The following is a 15,622-nucleotide window of genomic DNA, read 5'->3' as shown; positions in this document are numbered from 1 at the left end:
GTTGCCTTTCTTCCTCCCTTGTGTTAATAATTCCTGTTAAATGTGTTGCACTCACAAAATTCACTTCTGCATGAAGTCAACCTTTAGGATCAGAGCGGTGGATGTCTGTTTTTTAGAACCTAATTTCTGTTTTAGTGAATTGTATTTACTCTGTAAATTACTGTATTTGTAGAGCGGCTTTGGATGTTATCAGTCCATTAAATGGCCGTTATTAGTTGTTATCATCTCCATATGTAGCAGTGAAACTGTCCCACCTACCAGCGTAACATGGGAGTAAACCAGGAAGTCTTTTTTGTTTTTTTTCCAGCTTATGTAACCCTTTTCCTAAACGTAAGCTTACACATGACCCATAGGACCAACCCTAAACTTAACCCCCTTAACCTTGTGCCTAAACCTAACCAAGACCGTAAACTTAACCGCCAGGCCCTTTACTCTAAACCTAACCACATGAAGCTATTATGAGCGCTAACAAAGCTAAAAACAGAGCCTATTATCATCAGTAACAACGCTAACAACGTACCTTTAAACCCACTAGGAGGTACATGAGGGGCAGTCTGACCGCTACATATAGAGATGATAATAACTAATAACAGCCATTTAATGGCTGATAACATCCGAAACGGGTGATTTGTATGTATTACTGTATCCGTGATCACGTTCTTTCAGTCACTACCCAGATTTCATGGCCATAGGAGAGGGTAGGAATGTAGACCAACCGGTAAACAAAGAGCTTCGCCTTACCGCTCAGCTTCAACTTCACCATAACAGACTGGCACAGAGTGCGCAATACTGTAGACACTGCATGTGTTTGGGATGCTCTGGATCGGCGTATATGGCAGTGTGTTCCAGTTCCTGACCATATTCTGCAACTTCACACAGCCATTGAGGAGGAGTGGACCACAGTTTATCTGATCAACTCTTATGTGAAGATGTGTTGCACAGAGTGAGGCAGAGGGTGGTCACACCAGATACTGCCTGGTTTTCTGACCCTGCACCTCCAATACAGTAAAACTGCACATTTTAGAGTGGCCTTTTATTGTGGTCAACCTAAGACACACCAGTGCAATCAGCATCTGGATATGCCACACCTGTGAGGTGGAAGGATTATCTCGATTATCTCTGTGCTCTCGGTGGAAGCAGATGTGTCCTCCTCTGCTCCGTCCCACCGCTTCCCTGCTTTCTCTCTTGTCTTGTAAACCCTTCATAGAGTCTCTTTTATTTCTGCATACCTGCCTAATTCGATGGATTTGATCAGCTGGTCTCAATAAAATTGATCGACTTCTCCCGACAAGAAGTCAGGGTGAATGGAGGACCCTCTTACCTCGACGGAAACAAAATTGGATTCATGATGACAACTTCTGTTGTTTGGGTTGGTGAAATCTGGATCGTCTAGAAGTTCGTGTGGAATGTGTCAAAGCTTGGCAGCACTCAGACTGAATTATGTGGAGCTGCATCAGAGCTGAAGCAGGCTGATATCAGGACTGTGAACTTTCTGGCAGCATCCACGAATGGTTGGGAATAATCTTGGAGAAGCTGTAAGCTCGACTTTCAGTGTAAATAATCAATTTGGCTGTTTGGAGTCACCATCAGAGAATGTTCTAGCAAGATTTTAAAAGGCAGAAATGGCAATTTACGAGTTCTGCCTGACCCAAACTGTGGATCTGGACTATCTCTGTTTTCACAATATCCCAGGAAGAACTAAGACACTCTGTCTGTCTCCTCACCCCTCCCTTCCCCAAGGCCATGGACATTTGACAGAACCTCAGCTGGATGATAACAAACACCTCTTATCTGGACAATGGCTAAGTGTGTGTGTGTGTGTGGGGGGGGGGGGGGCGCTCTGGACTATGCTAAGACCTTAAAACTCAATGCCTTCACCGGCCTCATATGCATTATGTTTATTTATGTTGCTTTGCTGTGGTAGATTTTTTTATGCATCAAACCATGCCCTGTCTAGGACATGGTGTGAGAGATATGTTTTCTATATACCTTCTATCCTTATGTTTTCTTCCCCTTTTCTCATCTAAGCCTAAAAGTATTCTGAAAATGCTAAGAGGCCGCGCTCTTAAAGAGCAGCAGCAACGTGCACTCCGCCCAACTTTCGGACGACTGTACGAACATATTCTTGTTGTATCTCGGTACAATGATAATAAAGCTTATTCTGATTCTGAGAAGTGCTCACTAACAGATTTAAACAAATCTGTGAACAATATTTGAGGAAAAAAAAGGCCTGTTGTGTACATAGAACGTCTTAGATCTTGTGAAAAATGGGCGCAACACCAAAAGTGTTGTGTATATATTTTTGTTTAATATGCAGTTACTTCCTAAAGACAAAGTTGTGAAGTCCTATTACATCCCACAGTGCACCCACAGCACGAAATACGGCAATAAGAAGCAACATCTGCACATATTCAGTGTGATGTGGCAGAAATTATTCATAGAAAGAAACAGGATTAATGAGATTAACAAGCTCTGAGAACTTAGACCAAGACGTCTGCTGATATTATTTGCTTAATTAAATACTTGAATCATCACATCATAATTTTCACACATCAAGTACACACAGAAATAGAAAATACAACTTAATCTATAGACCCACTTTACTAAACATAACTTTGCTGATGTCACTTTGTAGTATGCATATGAATTGTGGCTTTACTCATCACATTTCTTTTTATTTAATTAATTATATGAAGGAAATGTTTAATAACTTAAATTGCCTTCTGGGTTTGTAATGAAAAAGACAAGAGTCAAATAAAAGCCATCAGGGACCATTACAGCAGATGTGATAACTAGAGCTAAGAGCTACACTAAAGATTTTAATGTAATTTCATTTTTATTCAAATTTAATCTGAGTGCTACTTTTAAAATATTTTTTGCAGATGAAAATAAATGTTTATTCCGATTTGGCCTTGAGTTTGACATATGTCCAGACTGTATGAAGTAACAGAACCAACAACTGAGCTCAGAGTTATAACATTTAGATTTAACAGTATAAGCAGAGTAAACATTAGCCAAGTAGAGAAAACAAAAATAATAAAAAGTAGACAAATGCGAAACACCTGATGGATAGATTTAATCTGAAACTTCCCTGAGAAATGTAAGGTGGAGTTTCCGTGTTTTCATCTCAGCTCAGGTTGCAGAGCATTGATGTTAAAATATCCAATGCTGTTTAGACCACGTTCATCTAAAAGTAATGTTCTGCAACAAATAAATCATAACTTTACTTTTTTTTTTTTACTGACCCGTGTCTCATTCTCCCTCCTCTACAAACTTGATTGACAGCTGCTGCTGATTATGACTTCATAACTCTTATGCCTGTGATGCTAAGACTTTTAAATCTGTGTTTAAACAGTCTGCGTTCACCAACATTTGTCTCACAGAACATCCACCTGTATGTGTTTATGTTGGGAAATGACTCCAGCCTCCTAATCCAGGGCTACTCAACTAAAATGTGCAGGGGCCAAAGTTACTGAAAGCCAAGAGCTCAGGAGCTGAACATCCAGCACTTATTCTCATTAAGTAAGGCTGTTTTATGATTTAAAATTGTTTTAATTAAAAATAAATGTAATGATCAACGGTCCCCATCTGCTCACGTTTCTGCCCCCTCCTGCCATAGGTTCTGTCCCCTTGCTCTGTTTTCCTCATATTCGTGCCTCAGTTCAAGTCTGCTCCTGTCACCCCGCACCACGCCCATTCTGCCTTGTCACCTCAATCAGCACTCATCTGTTACACCTGTTCTAAACCATGAGGACTCCTCTCACCACTCTACTCTGCCCAATTATTAAACCTCCCATGGTCCCTGATATTGACGCCAGTATATTGAATTAATATATATTTTTTTAAACACGACCAAACGCATCCGATTAATAAAGTATTACAGGAATGTTGGGAACATCAGAAAACAAATATGTACAGTTTTGTCTGGATTGGTAATATAAAAGCTCAGTATGCAGGGTTGCACGAAATAGATTTAGGTTAGGTTACTTTATTTATACCCAAGGGTAGATTTGGTTTGCAGTGGTACAGAGCATAAGCATACATCCATGCGTACACACAATGTTAAAAGTAAGAACACCTCAAATAAACCATTTACAGATAATCAAGGCTCCACAGTCATATTCAAAGCAAAGTAGGACATAAAAGAGGAGAGTAAAACTTTAAAATCCAACTAGTATAAAAATATATTAAATGTTAAGTTTATCATTAGATAAAAATCTGTTAAAACACCGAGAACACCGGTGTCAGTTCAGTTTGTTCATTTCAATAACAGCAGTAGGAACAAAGCTATTTTTAAAACGTCTTGTCCTACATTTAGGGACTAAAAACCTCCGACCAGAGGGAAGAAGCTGAAACTCCCTGTGAAGGGGGTGAAAAACATCTTTTATAACAGAAGAAGATATCCGCTGTAGCTGGCTAATGCACAGATGTTTGGATTCCTCCGATCAATTTAGACGACAGCTTAACAACCTGCTGCAGGGAACTCTTTTCTTTCAGCGTTGCTTGAGCAAACCATGAGACCAAGGAGAAAGATAAAACTGATTCAATAAAAGCACGATAAAACATGGTCATCGTGGTTCGGTCAATATTAAATTGACAGAGTTTCCTTAGACAAAATAATCGCTGGTGGGCCTTCTTACACACTTTGTCAAAATTGGTTTCAAAGTTTAATTCGTCATATATGACTGTCCCAAGTTATTTGTAAGACCGCACTCTCTCAATAGCTTGGCTTTTGATTAAAGTGACTTCGTGCTTGTGAAGATTCTTCCTAAAATCAATGATCATATCTTTTGTCTTATCAATATTTAGTTTGAGGAAAGAGTCCTCGCACCATTGAACAAAATCTTCAGTCACCTGCCCATGGCCACTTTCATTTCCTTTAAGCAGACTGACAATAACAGAATCATCTGCGTACTTTATAATGAACCTGCTGTCATGTCTGCTCTGACACATGTTTGTGTGTAAAATAAAAAGCAGAGCATTTAAGTCCAACATTTAGTCTCCTCATTGGTTATTAACCCTTCTGTTGATTTAACTTAGCATAAATTAATCACAAATAAAGGGAAACATGTTTCAGAAAACTTTTTAGTGCAACAATTCCTTCATAAGCAATATATGAATAAACTTATATTATTTACAGATGGATCAAAATATCCAAAATCAGGACATACTGGAGCAGCAGTGTATATTCCATATCTGAAGAAAAGAACAGATAACTTGACAGTCTATACTGTAGAATTATTAGTAATACTCATGGGTTTAAAGTGGATTGAAAAACATAATGGTCAAAAATGTGTAGTTGCATCTAAAAATATGGCACCCTTATTAAGCATTAAATCAAGTGACTCAAAAAGAAAATACCTTATTAACAGGATTTACCATATTCTATATAAACTTGACTTAAGGCAGATATCTGTACATTTTGTTTGGGTTCCAGCACATGTGGGAATGAGGAAGCAGACATTCTTGCAAAACAGGCAGTAAAATCTAAAAATATGAACTATGAAATTCCATTAAGCAAAGATGAATGTAAAATGGTAATAAATATATATATTAAGAAAGTATGGCAGGAAAACTGTGACATTAATGATACAGGAAGACACTTGTATAACATTCAGAAAAAGGTAAAATATACAAGGAAAGCAGGAAGAAACAGGAAACTCAAATCAATAATTACTCAGATCAGAATAGGACATACAGGCCTTAAGATAATTGGAAAGCATGCTGTGACACTGACAAATGTATAATCTCCCTGAAACGGTTCAACATGTTTTTATGGAATGCCCTGGTTATGAATCAGAAAGAAGGCATTTCCAAAAAGAAAGAAATAAAATGAATATTAAATTTACAATCAGTGACATTTTTAGTAGTGATGTCAGTAAAGTAATAGATCAAATATTATTTTCTTGAAAAATACACAACTTAATAGAGAGAATTTAGTTGAGTTGATTTCACAGCAGTAGGTGTTTATTCTCTCTCTCTGTTTATCTCCGTCCACACTCCAGTTCAGTAGGTGGCGGTAATGCACCTTAACAGTTGGTCTGCCAACCGACATAAAATAATACTAGAAGAATAAGAAGATATTGACGACATCCATAGCTCCTTGTTCGTGCCTAATGATCACGCCTTGTCTTTTTGGATTACGACTTCACACCTGTTTCCTGGTTTCTTCACCTTGCTTGTCCCTCACCTGATTTGGATTATCCTCTCTGACCACAGTACTGACTCTGCTGCCCACTATCTCGACTATGCTTCTTGGATCACGTTCTGGATATACTTTGTATATTAGGATCTCTGAATGAACTGAGCACACCCATGGGCCTGATTTGGCCCTAGGACCACCAGTTGAATAGCCCTGTCCTACTCTGAGCCATTAGCCTCCTACTCAAAAAGTTATTGAGAAGGTTGTTTACTGTGCTACAGGACCAAACTATAGTAAAAATTACTACAGAAAAGTAAAGTTCTCTACCTTCTACTTTAATTCAGGATAAATTAGCTTTATGTATACAGGTATTTTGCACAATACAGTATGTTGTTTAATTGTATATAAAAATACAGTACAGTAGTTGATGTAGTAGTGTAGTAAAGCATGTAATCCCCTATAAATGTTTTTTTTTTTCAAGCTTATTGTTTTTACCTCTCCATAAAAAAAAACACCTGACAAATAAAAATGGAAGCCAAGGACGAGATGACATTTGGCGTGCAGCTGTGACACGGATTAGTTGTGTGCCCCGCAAGAAAGAAATCTTTTTCTTTTTAAAGCCAAACATTTCACCGTCGCTTTGTTTGCTCCTGAGGTTATTCAGGAAGGTCAGAGGTCAGAGGTCAGACTCAGCCGCACAGAAGCCCCACAGCTGGTGTGAGAACGGTGCAGGATTTGTTGTTTTTATTCTCCAGTTGGAGCGAAACGGAGTGTCATCAAGAATTTCACAGATTTCCACCAGAAACTTCCCTACAGCCAAGCCATTATGACTGAATAATAAGAGGTGTGAAAAATACATGCTCCCTGACAAAACCAACACCTGCTACAACTAATGGGGTAACTAGAACCAATGCTGCACAGATTTCTCTCAACCGTGTTTAAAATAAACCTTAACTGATGAAATTTAAAGCACAAAACAAATTTGAGGTATAAACTTTAACTGATGTTAAAGCAATACAGTACTTTCAATCTTTTGAAGTAGAGCTACATGGAAAGGTTATAACCAAGCACTATCTTACCTGTTGTAGATATCTTTACGAGGGACCTCAGTTTGGAGAACAAGTGTTTATGTCTGACATAATAAGCTAACGGATGCTCCATGTGCAAGACCAACATACTATTTTATAAACGTTTTTTAATTTCTGATGGAAGTGAGTCAGGCTGCTGGAAGTGCTACAGCCCTACTGAAGCTATTTGCTCATGGAAATTATGCCAATGTAATGTGAAATTGACAGCATTCTGAAGATTTGTAAAGCAACTCAGCTGCTGTGAAATTTTTGAAGATTAGATTTGTTTTAACTCAGCAGTGATGTACTTAGTTCTTGGACCTGCTTGAATGGATTGTTTCTCCAAACTGAGGTTGTTCTTAGATTTATCCACAACAGGTAAGATACTAATTGTTCAAAACCTTTCCAGATCTGAAACTGTTGCTGCATTCAGTCATTCTCATTTGTACTGGAAGCAACGCATTACTAATAATGTCTAACAAGGCAAAAATGGCGTGGCAGTGATTTTTGCCAGTGTCTGGTTGTTTGTCTGTGCTGTTAGTAAAATATCTTGTGAATTACAGAATGGATTTAAATGACGTTTCAGAAACTAATTTTAATGCGTCTCTGCACTTGTTAATTTCTGAAGTCAATCTGATTCAAGACGCGGCAACATCCTTTCTTAAAACCTTTGCATTGACCATTTAGAGTCACTTCTGTTTGTCTGTTGGAAAAATATTTCATGACAAATTTCATAGAAACTTTCAGAGTGATTTTAGGATTTATATGTACATGTGATAAACTTTTGGAATATATATAGTTTAGGATGGCTGCTAGCGCTAATCTGTATTAGCTCTCACAAGCAACTAAAATCCATTGATTTTTACAGATGCTGAGGTCAAATCTGATGTGGATCAAAGCTGAGGCAACACTTGACGTCTGCACCACTGGTCAGATGTTTTTACTTTAAATTTTTTTAGTTTATTTTCCAGTTTTGGTCTCTTTTTTTTAATCATTCCTCCATCTAAGGCTACAGTCACACTGCAACCAAAAGTGGCCTAAATACAGTTTTTCCCCATATCCAATCTGATTTTATCACAGTCTGAAAGTGGTAAATCAGATTTTATTCAAATCCAACTCAGGTTTTTTGCATATTTTGTGTTAAATCAAATACACAGCTGATGGTTTTCAAAGCGACTGCAGTCTGAACAGTCATGCTGCATTTCATCCAACGTCAGTGAGGTAGAGGTATGTGGATCGATCCAAGTATTAATAATATTGATATGGACCTCGTGCAGTTTAAATCTTCTTTGGGTTCTGATGGCAAAACAAGTTCAGAATCGATACGTACGTGTTTAACATGTGTAGCATCTATATTTACTTCTGTAAACACAGCGAGTTGCATGTGATTGCTTGTGGTCGCTTCAGGGCCATGAACTGTTCAAACTGGAGTCTGATGATGTCAAAATTCACATTATAATGGGAATAACCACATAAAAAAATTGTATCTGTAGCAAAAAAATCTCAGGACATTTAATTGTGTAGTGGGGCAACTTTCTAAGGTAATACTTTCTAAGGTCCCTCATTACTTCACGGTTCGACTTTCACGGACTCGCACTTTAGAGGTTTTTCATTGTAAGATTGTACACAACACACAATTGTCCACTTTAATATTACTCATGTGATTGGGACAGTACGGGATAAAAAGTTAACAAAAAATAAATAAATACTTCGGACAGGCACCGCCATTTTGTAGTTTTCTTTCAGTAAGTCTTCACTGTAACGCCGGTCAAAAGAACTAAACTACCCAGAAGCCAACAGTGCTTCCAGCCGCTGCTTTCTGCCGAAATGGAGGGAAACTTTTGGAACACAAAGACAGAAGAAACTACCATACTTTCTGGCCCCAAGTTGCAGTTTTTTTGCATAAATTTGTCAGTCCTGAAGTGATGTGCCGAAGTGACTTGTATACATTTTTTTCCATATTCATAACGCAATTTTTGACTGACATCTGACACTTTCATTCATTCTGACATGAACCAGATTAAACATTACCATTTGCAACCGCTAGAGGTGCGAGGGAGCCCTCTAGGCTTTTGACAACTACCGCTACAACACCACACACACACAAACATTGTGAGGCGGTGCGCCACCCATCCACTCATCCATCCATCCATCCATCGCGGATCATGCGCCTCGCTGCCCCCTTCCTCCCCACTTTGGCGGCGGAGCTTTGACAACTTCGGGGCAGCTTCATTTCATCACACGGTCTAGACAAAATGACTCTTTTTTTGACCATTAAAGTGCATTTATTAAGGGAAAAAACAGAGATATACTTTTGCTATAATGTTGAGCAAACAAATAATTGTTTTTAGGGGTTAATCTTGTTAAATTTCAAAGAAATGAACAACAAGTCCTCCCGTGTGCACTACCACAGCCGCCAGTCGATTTTTGAAATGAAGCTGTTTTGACCATTAAAGTGCATTTATTAAGGAAAAGTTAAACTGAGACACACCTTTGCTATATTGTCAGGTCAAACAAATAATTGTTTTTAAGAGTTAATCTTGTTAAATTTTTGAAGAAATGCACAGCAAGTCCTCCCGTGTGCGCTCCTGCAGCTGCCATTTGGCAGCCAATTGATTTTTGGAACAACACTGGTCCACATTTCCAGGAGTCAGCAGTGATGCATAATAAAAGTGACATACAGTGAAGTGACATATTTGTTTTTTCCACTTTATGAGACATTTTTGGACTGATGCGACTTGCATGCTGAAGCGACTTATACGGGAGAAAATACAGTATCTATTTATTAAGCTGACAGAGCTGACAGGAAATTCGCAAATAATCCTGAAGCTTCCTGAAGCTCAATTATCCATGTGCACATCAACCTGGATGGGGCAGTGGGCTTCGTTGCTGAAGGGTAGGTCTGCAGAACCAGAACCAAGCCCGACCAGAATCAAACTGCTGCTCTGCAGAGCTGGTGAGTACAATTTTGCAGTACTGTACAGTACATGGGCAGCACGGTGGCACAACTGGTAGAGCTGCTGCCTCTCAGCGAGCAGGTCCCTGGTTCAAACCCCGGTCCAGGGGCCTTTCTGGGTGGAGTTTGCATGTTCTCTCCGTGCATGCGTGGGTTTTCTCCGGGTACTCCGGTTTCCTCCCACTGACCAAAAACATGCATGTTAGGCTGATTGGTAACTCTAAATTGTCCCTAGGTGTGAGTGAGAGAGTGAATGGTTGTTTGTCTCGTTTGTCTCTATGTGGCCTTGTGATGGACTTGCGACCCGTCCAGGGTGTACCCCGCCCCTCGCACAGTGATTGCTGGACATGGGCACCAGCGACCCCCGTGACCCAAAATGGAACAAACGGGTAAAGATAATGGATGGATGGATGGATGTACAGTACATATATGTATGTTGTTAAAATGATGTAGGTTTAAGAGTTTAGAATATTGCAAGAGTGTGGGAAGGGTTTATAAAGCCTTCAAATATATAAATATTAAAATAAATATAGTGTTCCTACTTCATGGTTTGTCACCTATCACAGTGGTGTGGAACGTAACCCCTGCAACAATCGAGGGACTGCTGTAATGCAAACAAATGAAAAGCAGATAACGAGAGAGTGTTTGTGCTGCGCTCCAGCAGACTCACGGTCACGGGTGAGTCATCTGTCTGGAGGATATGTCACTGTGTGTTTTCACTCTGACCTTTTAGCAGCACATTTTCGGACGCAACCCCTCGAGTGTCAAAGCCTGTGTGCTCACTCCACAATCTTGTTTTCTTCCTTCATTAAACCGAGGATAAACACTGCTTTCCTAAAATGATTCGCATCGCTCGCACTTAATCAGCGCTGCTACTCCAGATGATCAATTCAGCTCATCTCAATTAAATTAAGTTTTGGATTGAATCATCAGGCGCTCGTGCCTGGCATGTGTCCTGGAGAGAGCCCCCATGTTGATCCCAGTGAAATGACTCATTCTGTCTTCCTCACAGTCATGGCTGTCAGTCAGTCACACGCTCATCCAAACTACCCTTCAGCGGTGCTGCCAAAACTGGACTACGGTATCTAAAAAAACTCTTTAAGCAATCTCCCAGCTTTATCTTACACATGTACTTATTACGTACTGAGAAGCAGGCAATAATGTCTTTGCTCGATTCTGTTTTTAAGCCTGTATGTTTGTTTGTATGGTTAGCAAAATATCACATCGTGAACGGGGTGAATTTTAATGAAACTCTTAAAAAGTCATCAATAAATGTTCACCTACAAGTCAATAACCTTTTGGAGTCAATTCAATTCAAGATGGCCACCACAGCCTATTTACTGTACTTGAGCAAACATAAAATGGTTGTAAGTTGGTCATTGCAACACATACTGTGAGGACTAATTTAATGCATGAGACCTCACGTTTACTATTAATATTTACTATTTTTGTTATACAGTATATGTTCTTCCATCTGGTACTCCTTCAGGGGTCTCCACAGAGAGTCATCCTCCTCCATCTCACTCTGTCCTCTGCATCCTCTGTCCTCACTCCAACTACCTCCATGTCCTCTCTAACTGCATCAATATATCTCCTTTTGGTCTTTTTTCCTGGCAGCTGCATTTCTAACATCCTTCTACCAATATACCCACTGTCCCTCCTCTGGACATGTCCAAACCATGGTAGACTGGTCTCTCTATTTTTATCTCCCAGTTGTTGAACCTGTGCTGTACCTCTGATGATCTCATCCCTAATCGTATCCATACTTGTCACTCCTAAGGAGAACCTCAACATCTTCATTTCTGCCACTTCGTTTTTTTTCTCCTGTCTTTTTGTAATTACCACTGTCTCCAGACCGTACAACATACGTGGTCGCACCATCCATCCATCCATCCATCCATCCATTATCTTTACCCGCTTCTTCCTTTGTGGGTCATGTGGGTTGCCGGTGCTCATGTCCAGCCATCACTGTGGTGGGGGACACCCTGGAGAGGTCTCCAGTTCATCACAGGGACACAGGGACACAGAGACAAACGAGACAAACAACCATTCACTCTCTCACTCACAATTTAGAGTTACCAATCAGACTAACATTCATGTTTTTGGTCTGTGGGAGGAAACTGGAGTACCTGGAGAAAACCCACGCATGCACAGAGATAACATGCAAACTCCACCCAGACAGGCCCCCGGATCAGGATTTGAACCAGGGCAACCTGCTCACTGAGAGGCAACAACTCTACCAACTGTGCCACCGTGCTGCCTCTCTGGTCTCATCACTGTCTTGTAAACCTTCCCTTTGCTGCCACTCTTTCGTCACAAATCACTCCTGAAACTTTTCTCCATCCTGTCTGGACTCTTCTTCACCTCTTTATCACACTCCCCATTTTCCTGGACAGTGGACCCCAAGTATTTGAAGTCCTGCACCTTTGTGACCTCTGCTCCTTGTAGCCTCACTGTTCCACCAGCCTCCCTCTCATTTTTACATGTGTACTACTTTGTATATGTTATATGTTTTTTCATGTTGCAACCAAACAGCAATAACTGTCATGTGTCCACATAATGGATAAGCACACAGTCTTAGCTGAAAACCCTGTAAAATAAGTAGACAAACAACAATATTTCTATTTCTACATTCAATGAATATTTTTTTTACCAGCTATTTTCACCTTGGGGGTCTTTAAAGTAACAGAGAAAAGGACTGCTGACCTACCAGGGAGGTATTTAAACAGGATTATCCAGCTACCATATCAGTGAAGGAGGATTAGGACGACACGTCACTTGACTTCATAAGGCCTGTCAAATTAAAGAGATGCAGCTCTCCGTCATGTTTAGCAGCCAAACATGGCTTATTATGAGCAGTTTGACTCATTCGGATGCATACTGTTCCCTGGGTTCTTGAAACAGTTCCCAAGGTGAGAGTTACTCCTAATTCAACAGCGTTTCACTCGCTGCACAATCAGACTGACGACGGAGCTTCTGACATTAAAGTGCCTCTCCATGCTGAAGTATTTTGGTGCCGGTTCCTTCTTCTAAATATTTGAGCTCAATCAAACGGACTGGGGAGTAAGACTTTAACCCCAATCATCAAGTTTCTGCCCCCTAACTTTAAAATATGCACTGTATGTGCTATAACCCAAGTTTGAGACTGTTTCTAACATTCACTTTTGAAAGTAAAGATTCAATACACTGCTAACTCTAAAGAATCCTGAATTGTTTTCACAGTAACACTGCAGACACTAACATTTCTGAGACATTAACTGACAGAGAATTGCAACCAAACACAGATATGTTTAGAACAGTTCCAATTTAGTGAGATCCCACTGAGAATTTAGACAAAGTATAGAAAGAAAGAGATCTAAGTGTATAAAGGAATGGTTTTGATTCAAAGTTTCTGCTGGTCACTCATAATCAAGTACAGAAATAATCAGGTGTTGAGTGTAAATAAAAATGTTTTAAAACAGGTTTAATTACCTTAAGTCGCTCGTTTTTTTGTACTCTGCAAATGCAACGAACTGCTTGAAGATAACTGCACTGAACAAGCTGTGGTACGTGGGAATTTTAGGCCCTTAATTTTAATGCCTGGTTGAGCTTGTGCTGCAACTAATTGTGCAGAGAATCCACATCAGGTAGACAGGCATTACTCAATAAGAGGAAAAAAGAGCAAAATACAAATATGTACCTTTAAAGAAGGGCACCTTGAAAATGGATATGAACAGATCACCCTCCACTCCACCAACAAAAGGGGGTGAATTTGCACTGAACACTAAATCACAATCAGTAACTTTGATTGTCTTTTATAGCAACTGGGATTTTATTTCCAAAATTTTGAATAAAATTACAAACTATGCCTTTTTTTTTTCCCCAAAATTTGACATTAAAGATATATTTTGGGTGAGAAAAAATTGATTTGAACACAGTGGTCACTACAAATTAGCTTTAAAAATAATAATTGTTGACCTATGTTTAGTACAAACAACAAAAATTAATGTCATCTTCTCAACTTTGACACCAACCGATATTCAACATGTTTTCAACTTCACAGCTATTGAGCTTGTGGTTTGGTTTTTATCTTTCAATATTAATCAAAACAATATTAAATATTGACACAAACACTAAACATGTATAGCTCTTCCAGCTTTATGTGGAGTTGGCTGGGTCTCAGTTCTTACCTTTACAAAAGCCCAGTTTCCACTGTCAATGTGCCATCAGGGGGATCAGGCTATGACCTGGGAAGAACTCAAAACCCATCTTCCACAGTGCGGGGTCTTCAGCTCAGGCAGAGGTTTGTACAAGAGCTCAAAGCTCCTCATCGATGAAGAAGAGCCCCCATGACAGGCTGGAACCCGAGTGTCTTCTGAAGGCTTTAATATACGCGGTGCGCGTCTTTACGCTTCATGGAGAGTAGTACGGCGCGCGCACAAGTCGAGGGCGGAGAGCCACGCTCATTACAATCAAAGGAAATCCCTTTTCTGCCTCATTCTGCTTCTTTAAGGTCGTACCCTGTGACTCCACGTCGGAGGAGCAGTTCCTCGTTGAGCTGGAGGAAGCGGGAGAGGTGACGTCTCCACCGGGTCACCGAATGCGTAAAACTCCAAACGCTCCTCGCGCCCCAAAACAACTTGATTTCAGGTCCAAACAGGCGAACGGTCATTAAAACGTGTTTGAGGAAGGAAGAGGCAGCTGGACGATGAATTAAAAAAAAAAAAAAATCCTGTGAGAATAGAGCGGGTTTTTGTTTACAAAGAACCGCAGAGAGACGCAGCTTCAGTTGCTCGCGCGTCTCCACTCGTGGGAATGTAACAAAAAAGGAGAGAGAGAGAGAGAGAGAGAGAGAGAGAGCGAGAGAGAGGGGAGGGGGGGATGATGGATGGAAGAGGAAGGGGGTTTTGTATACATGCTCAAGGAGTTGTACGTGTGTGCATTATTTTGTATAGTGTGTGTGTGCGCACGCGCGTGCGCCCGTGCGCGTGCGCGTTAAGTGTATTTTGTATACGACTTAAGTGCATGTGTGTATGTGTGGAGATTCCATGTAACGGGGACAAATAATGAAAAAGCCCAGAAATAAAGACAACTAAACAAAGTATTGAAACGTTTCGCCTTCCATCCAGAAGGCTTCATCAGTAAAGGAAACACACAACACAAAACTGATTCTTCCCCCAACAGCTTACTCCAAAGTGGAACAAACCAGTTATGTTGGTGCTAAGATGGTCCCTTTGTCACGCCCCCTCCTCCATTGCCGGCCCTCTTCCTTGTTGACAGTCATGTCAAACTGGTTGAAAACAACAAAGTCCATGCTCAATAATCCAGGTATAAAATCCAACATTTTTCAGTCAGGTCATCTGGACAGTTTCTTTTTTTGTGCTGAAAAATGATTGAGCATGGACTTTGTTGTTTTCAACCAGTTTGACACGACTGTCAACAAGGAAGAGGGCCGGCAATGGAGGAGGGGGCGTGACA

General features: G+C 40.1%; 1 protein-coding gene across 1 annotated transcript in view; it reads right to left on the bottom strand.

The window, feature by feature from the left end:
- tmem200a (transmembrane protein 200A) overlaps positions 1-14,369 on the bottom strand; it is a 36,293-nt gene extending 21,924 nt beyond the window's left edge. The window contains exon 1 of the mRNA XM_037685374.1: positions 14,335-14,369. The gene's annotated coding sequence lies outside the window, so the exon portion shown is untranslated. The remainder of the gene's footprint in view (positions 1-14,334) is intronic.
- Positions 14,370-15,622: the final 1,253 nt, after the last annotated feature.

The sequence above is a fragment of the Nematolebias whitei genome, chromosome 12 (genome assembly GCF_014905685.2).
Source record: "Nematolebias whitei isolate Nwh7 chromosome 12, NemWhi1, whole genome shotgun sequence".
NCBI classification, from domain to species: domain Eukaryota; kingdom Metazoa; phylum Chordata; class Actinopteri; order Cyprinodontiformes; family Rivulidae; genus Nematolebias; species Nematolebias whitei.
The sequence above is the reverse complement of the archived record's forward strand: the minus strand, read 5'-3'. Positions and strand labels throughout refer to the sequence as shown.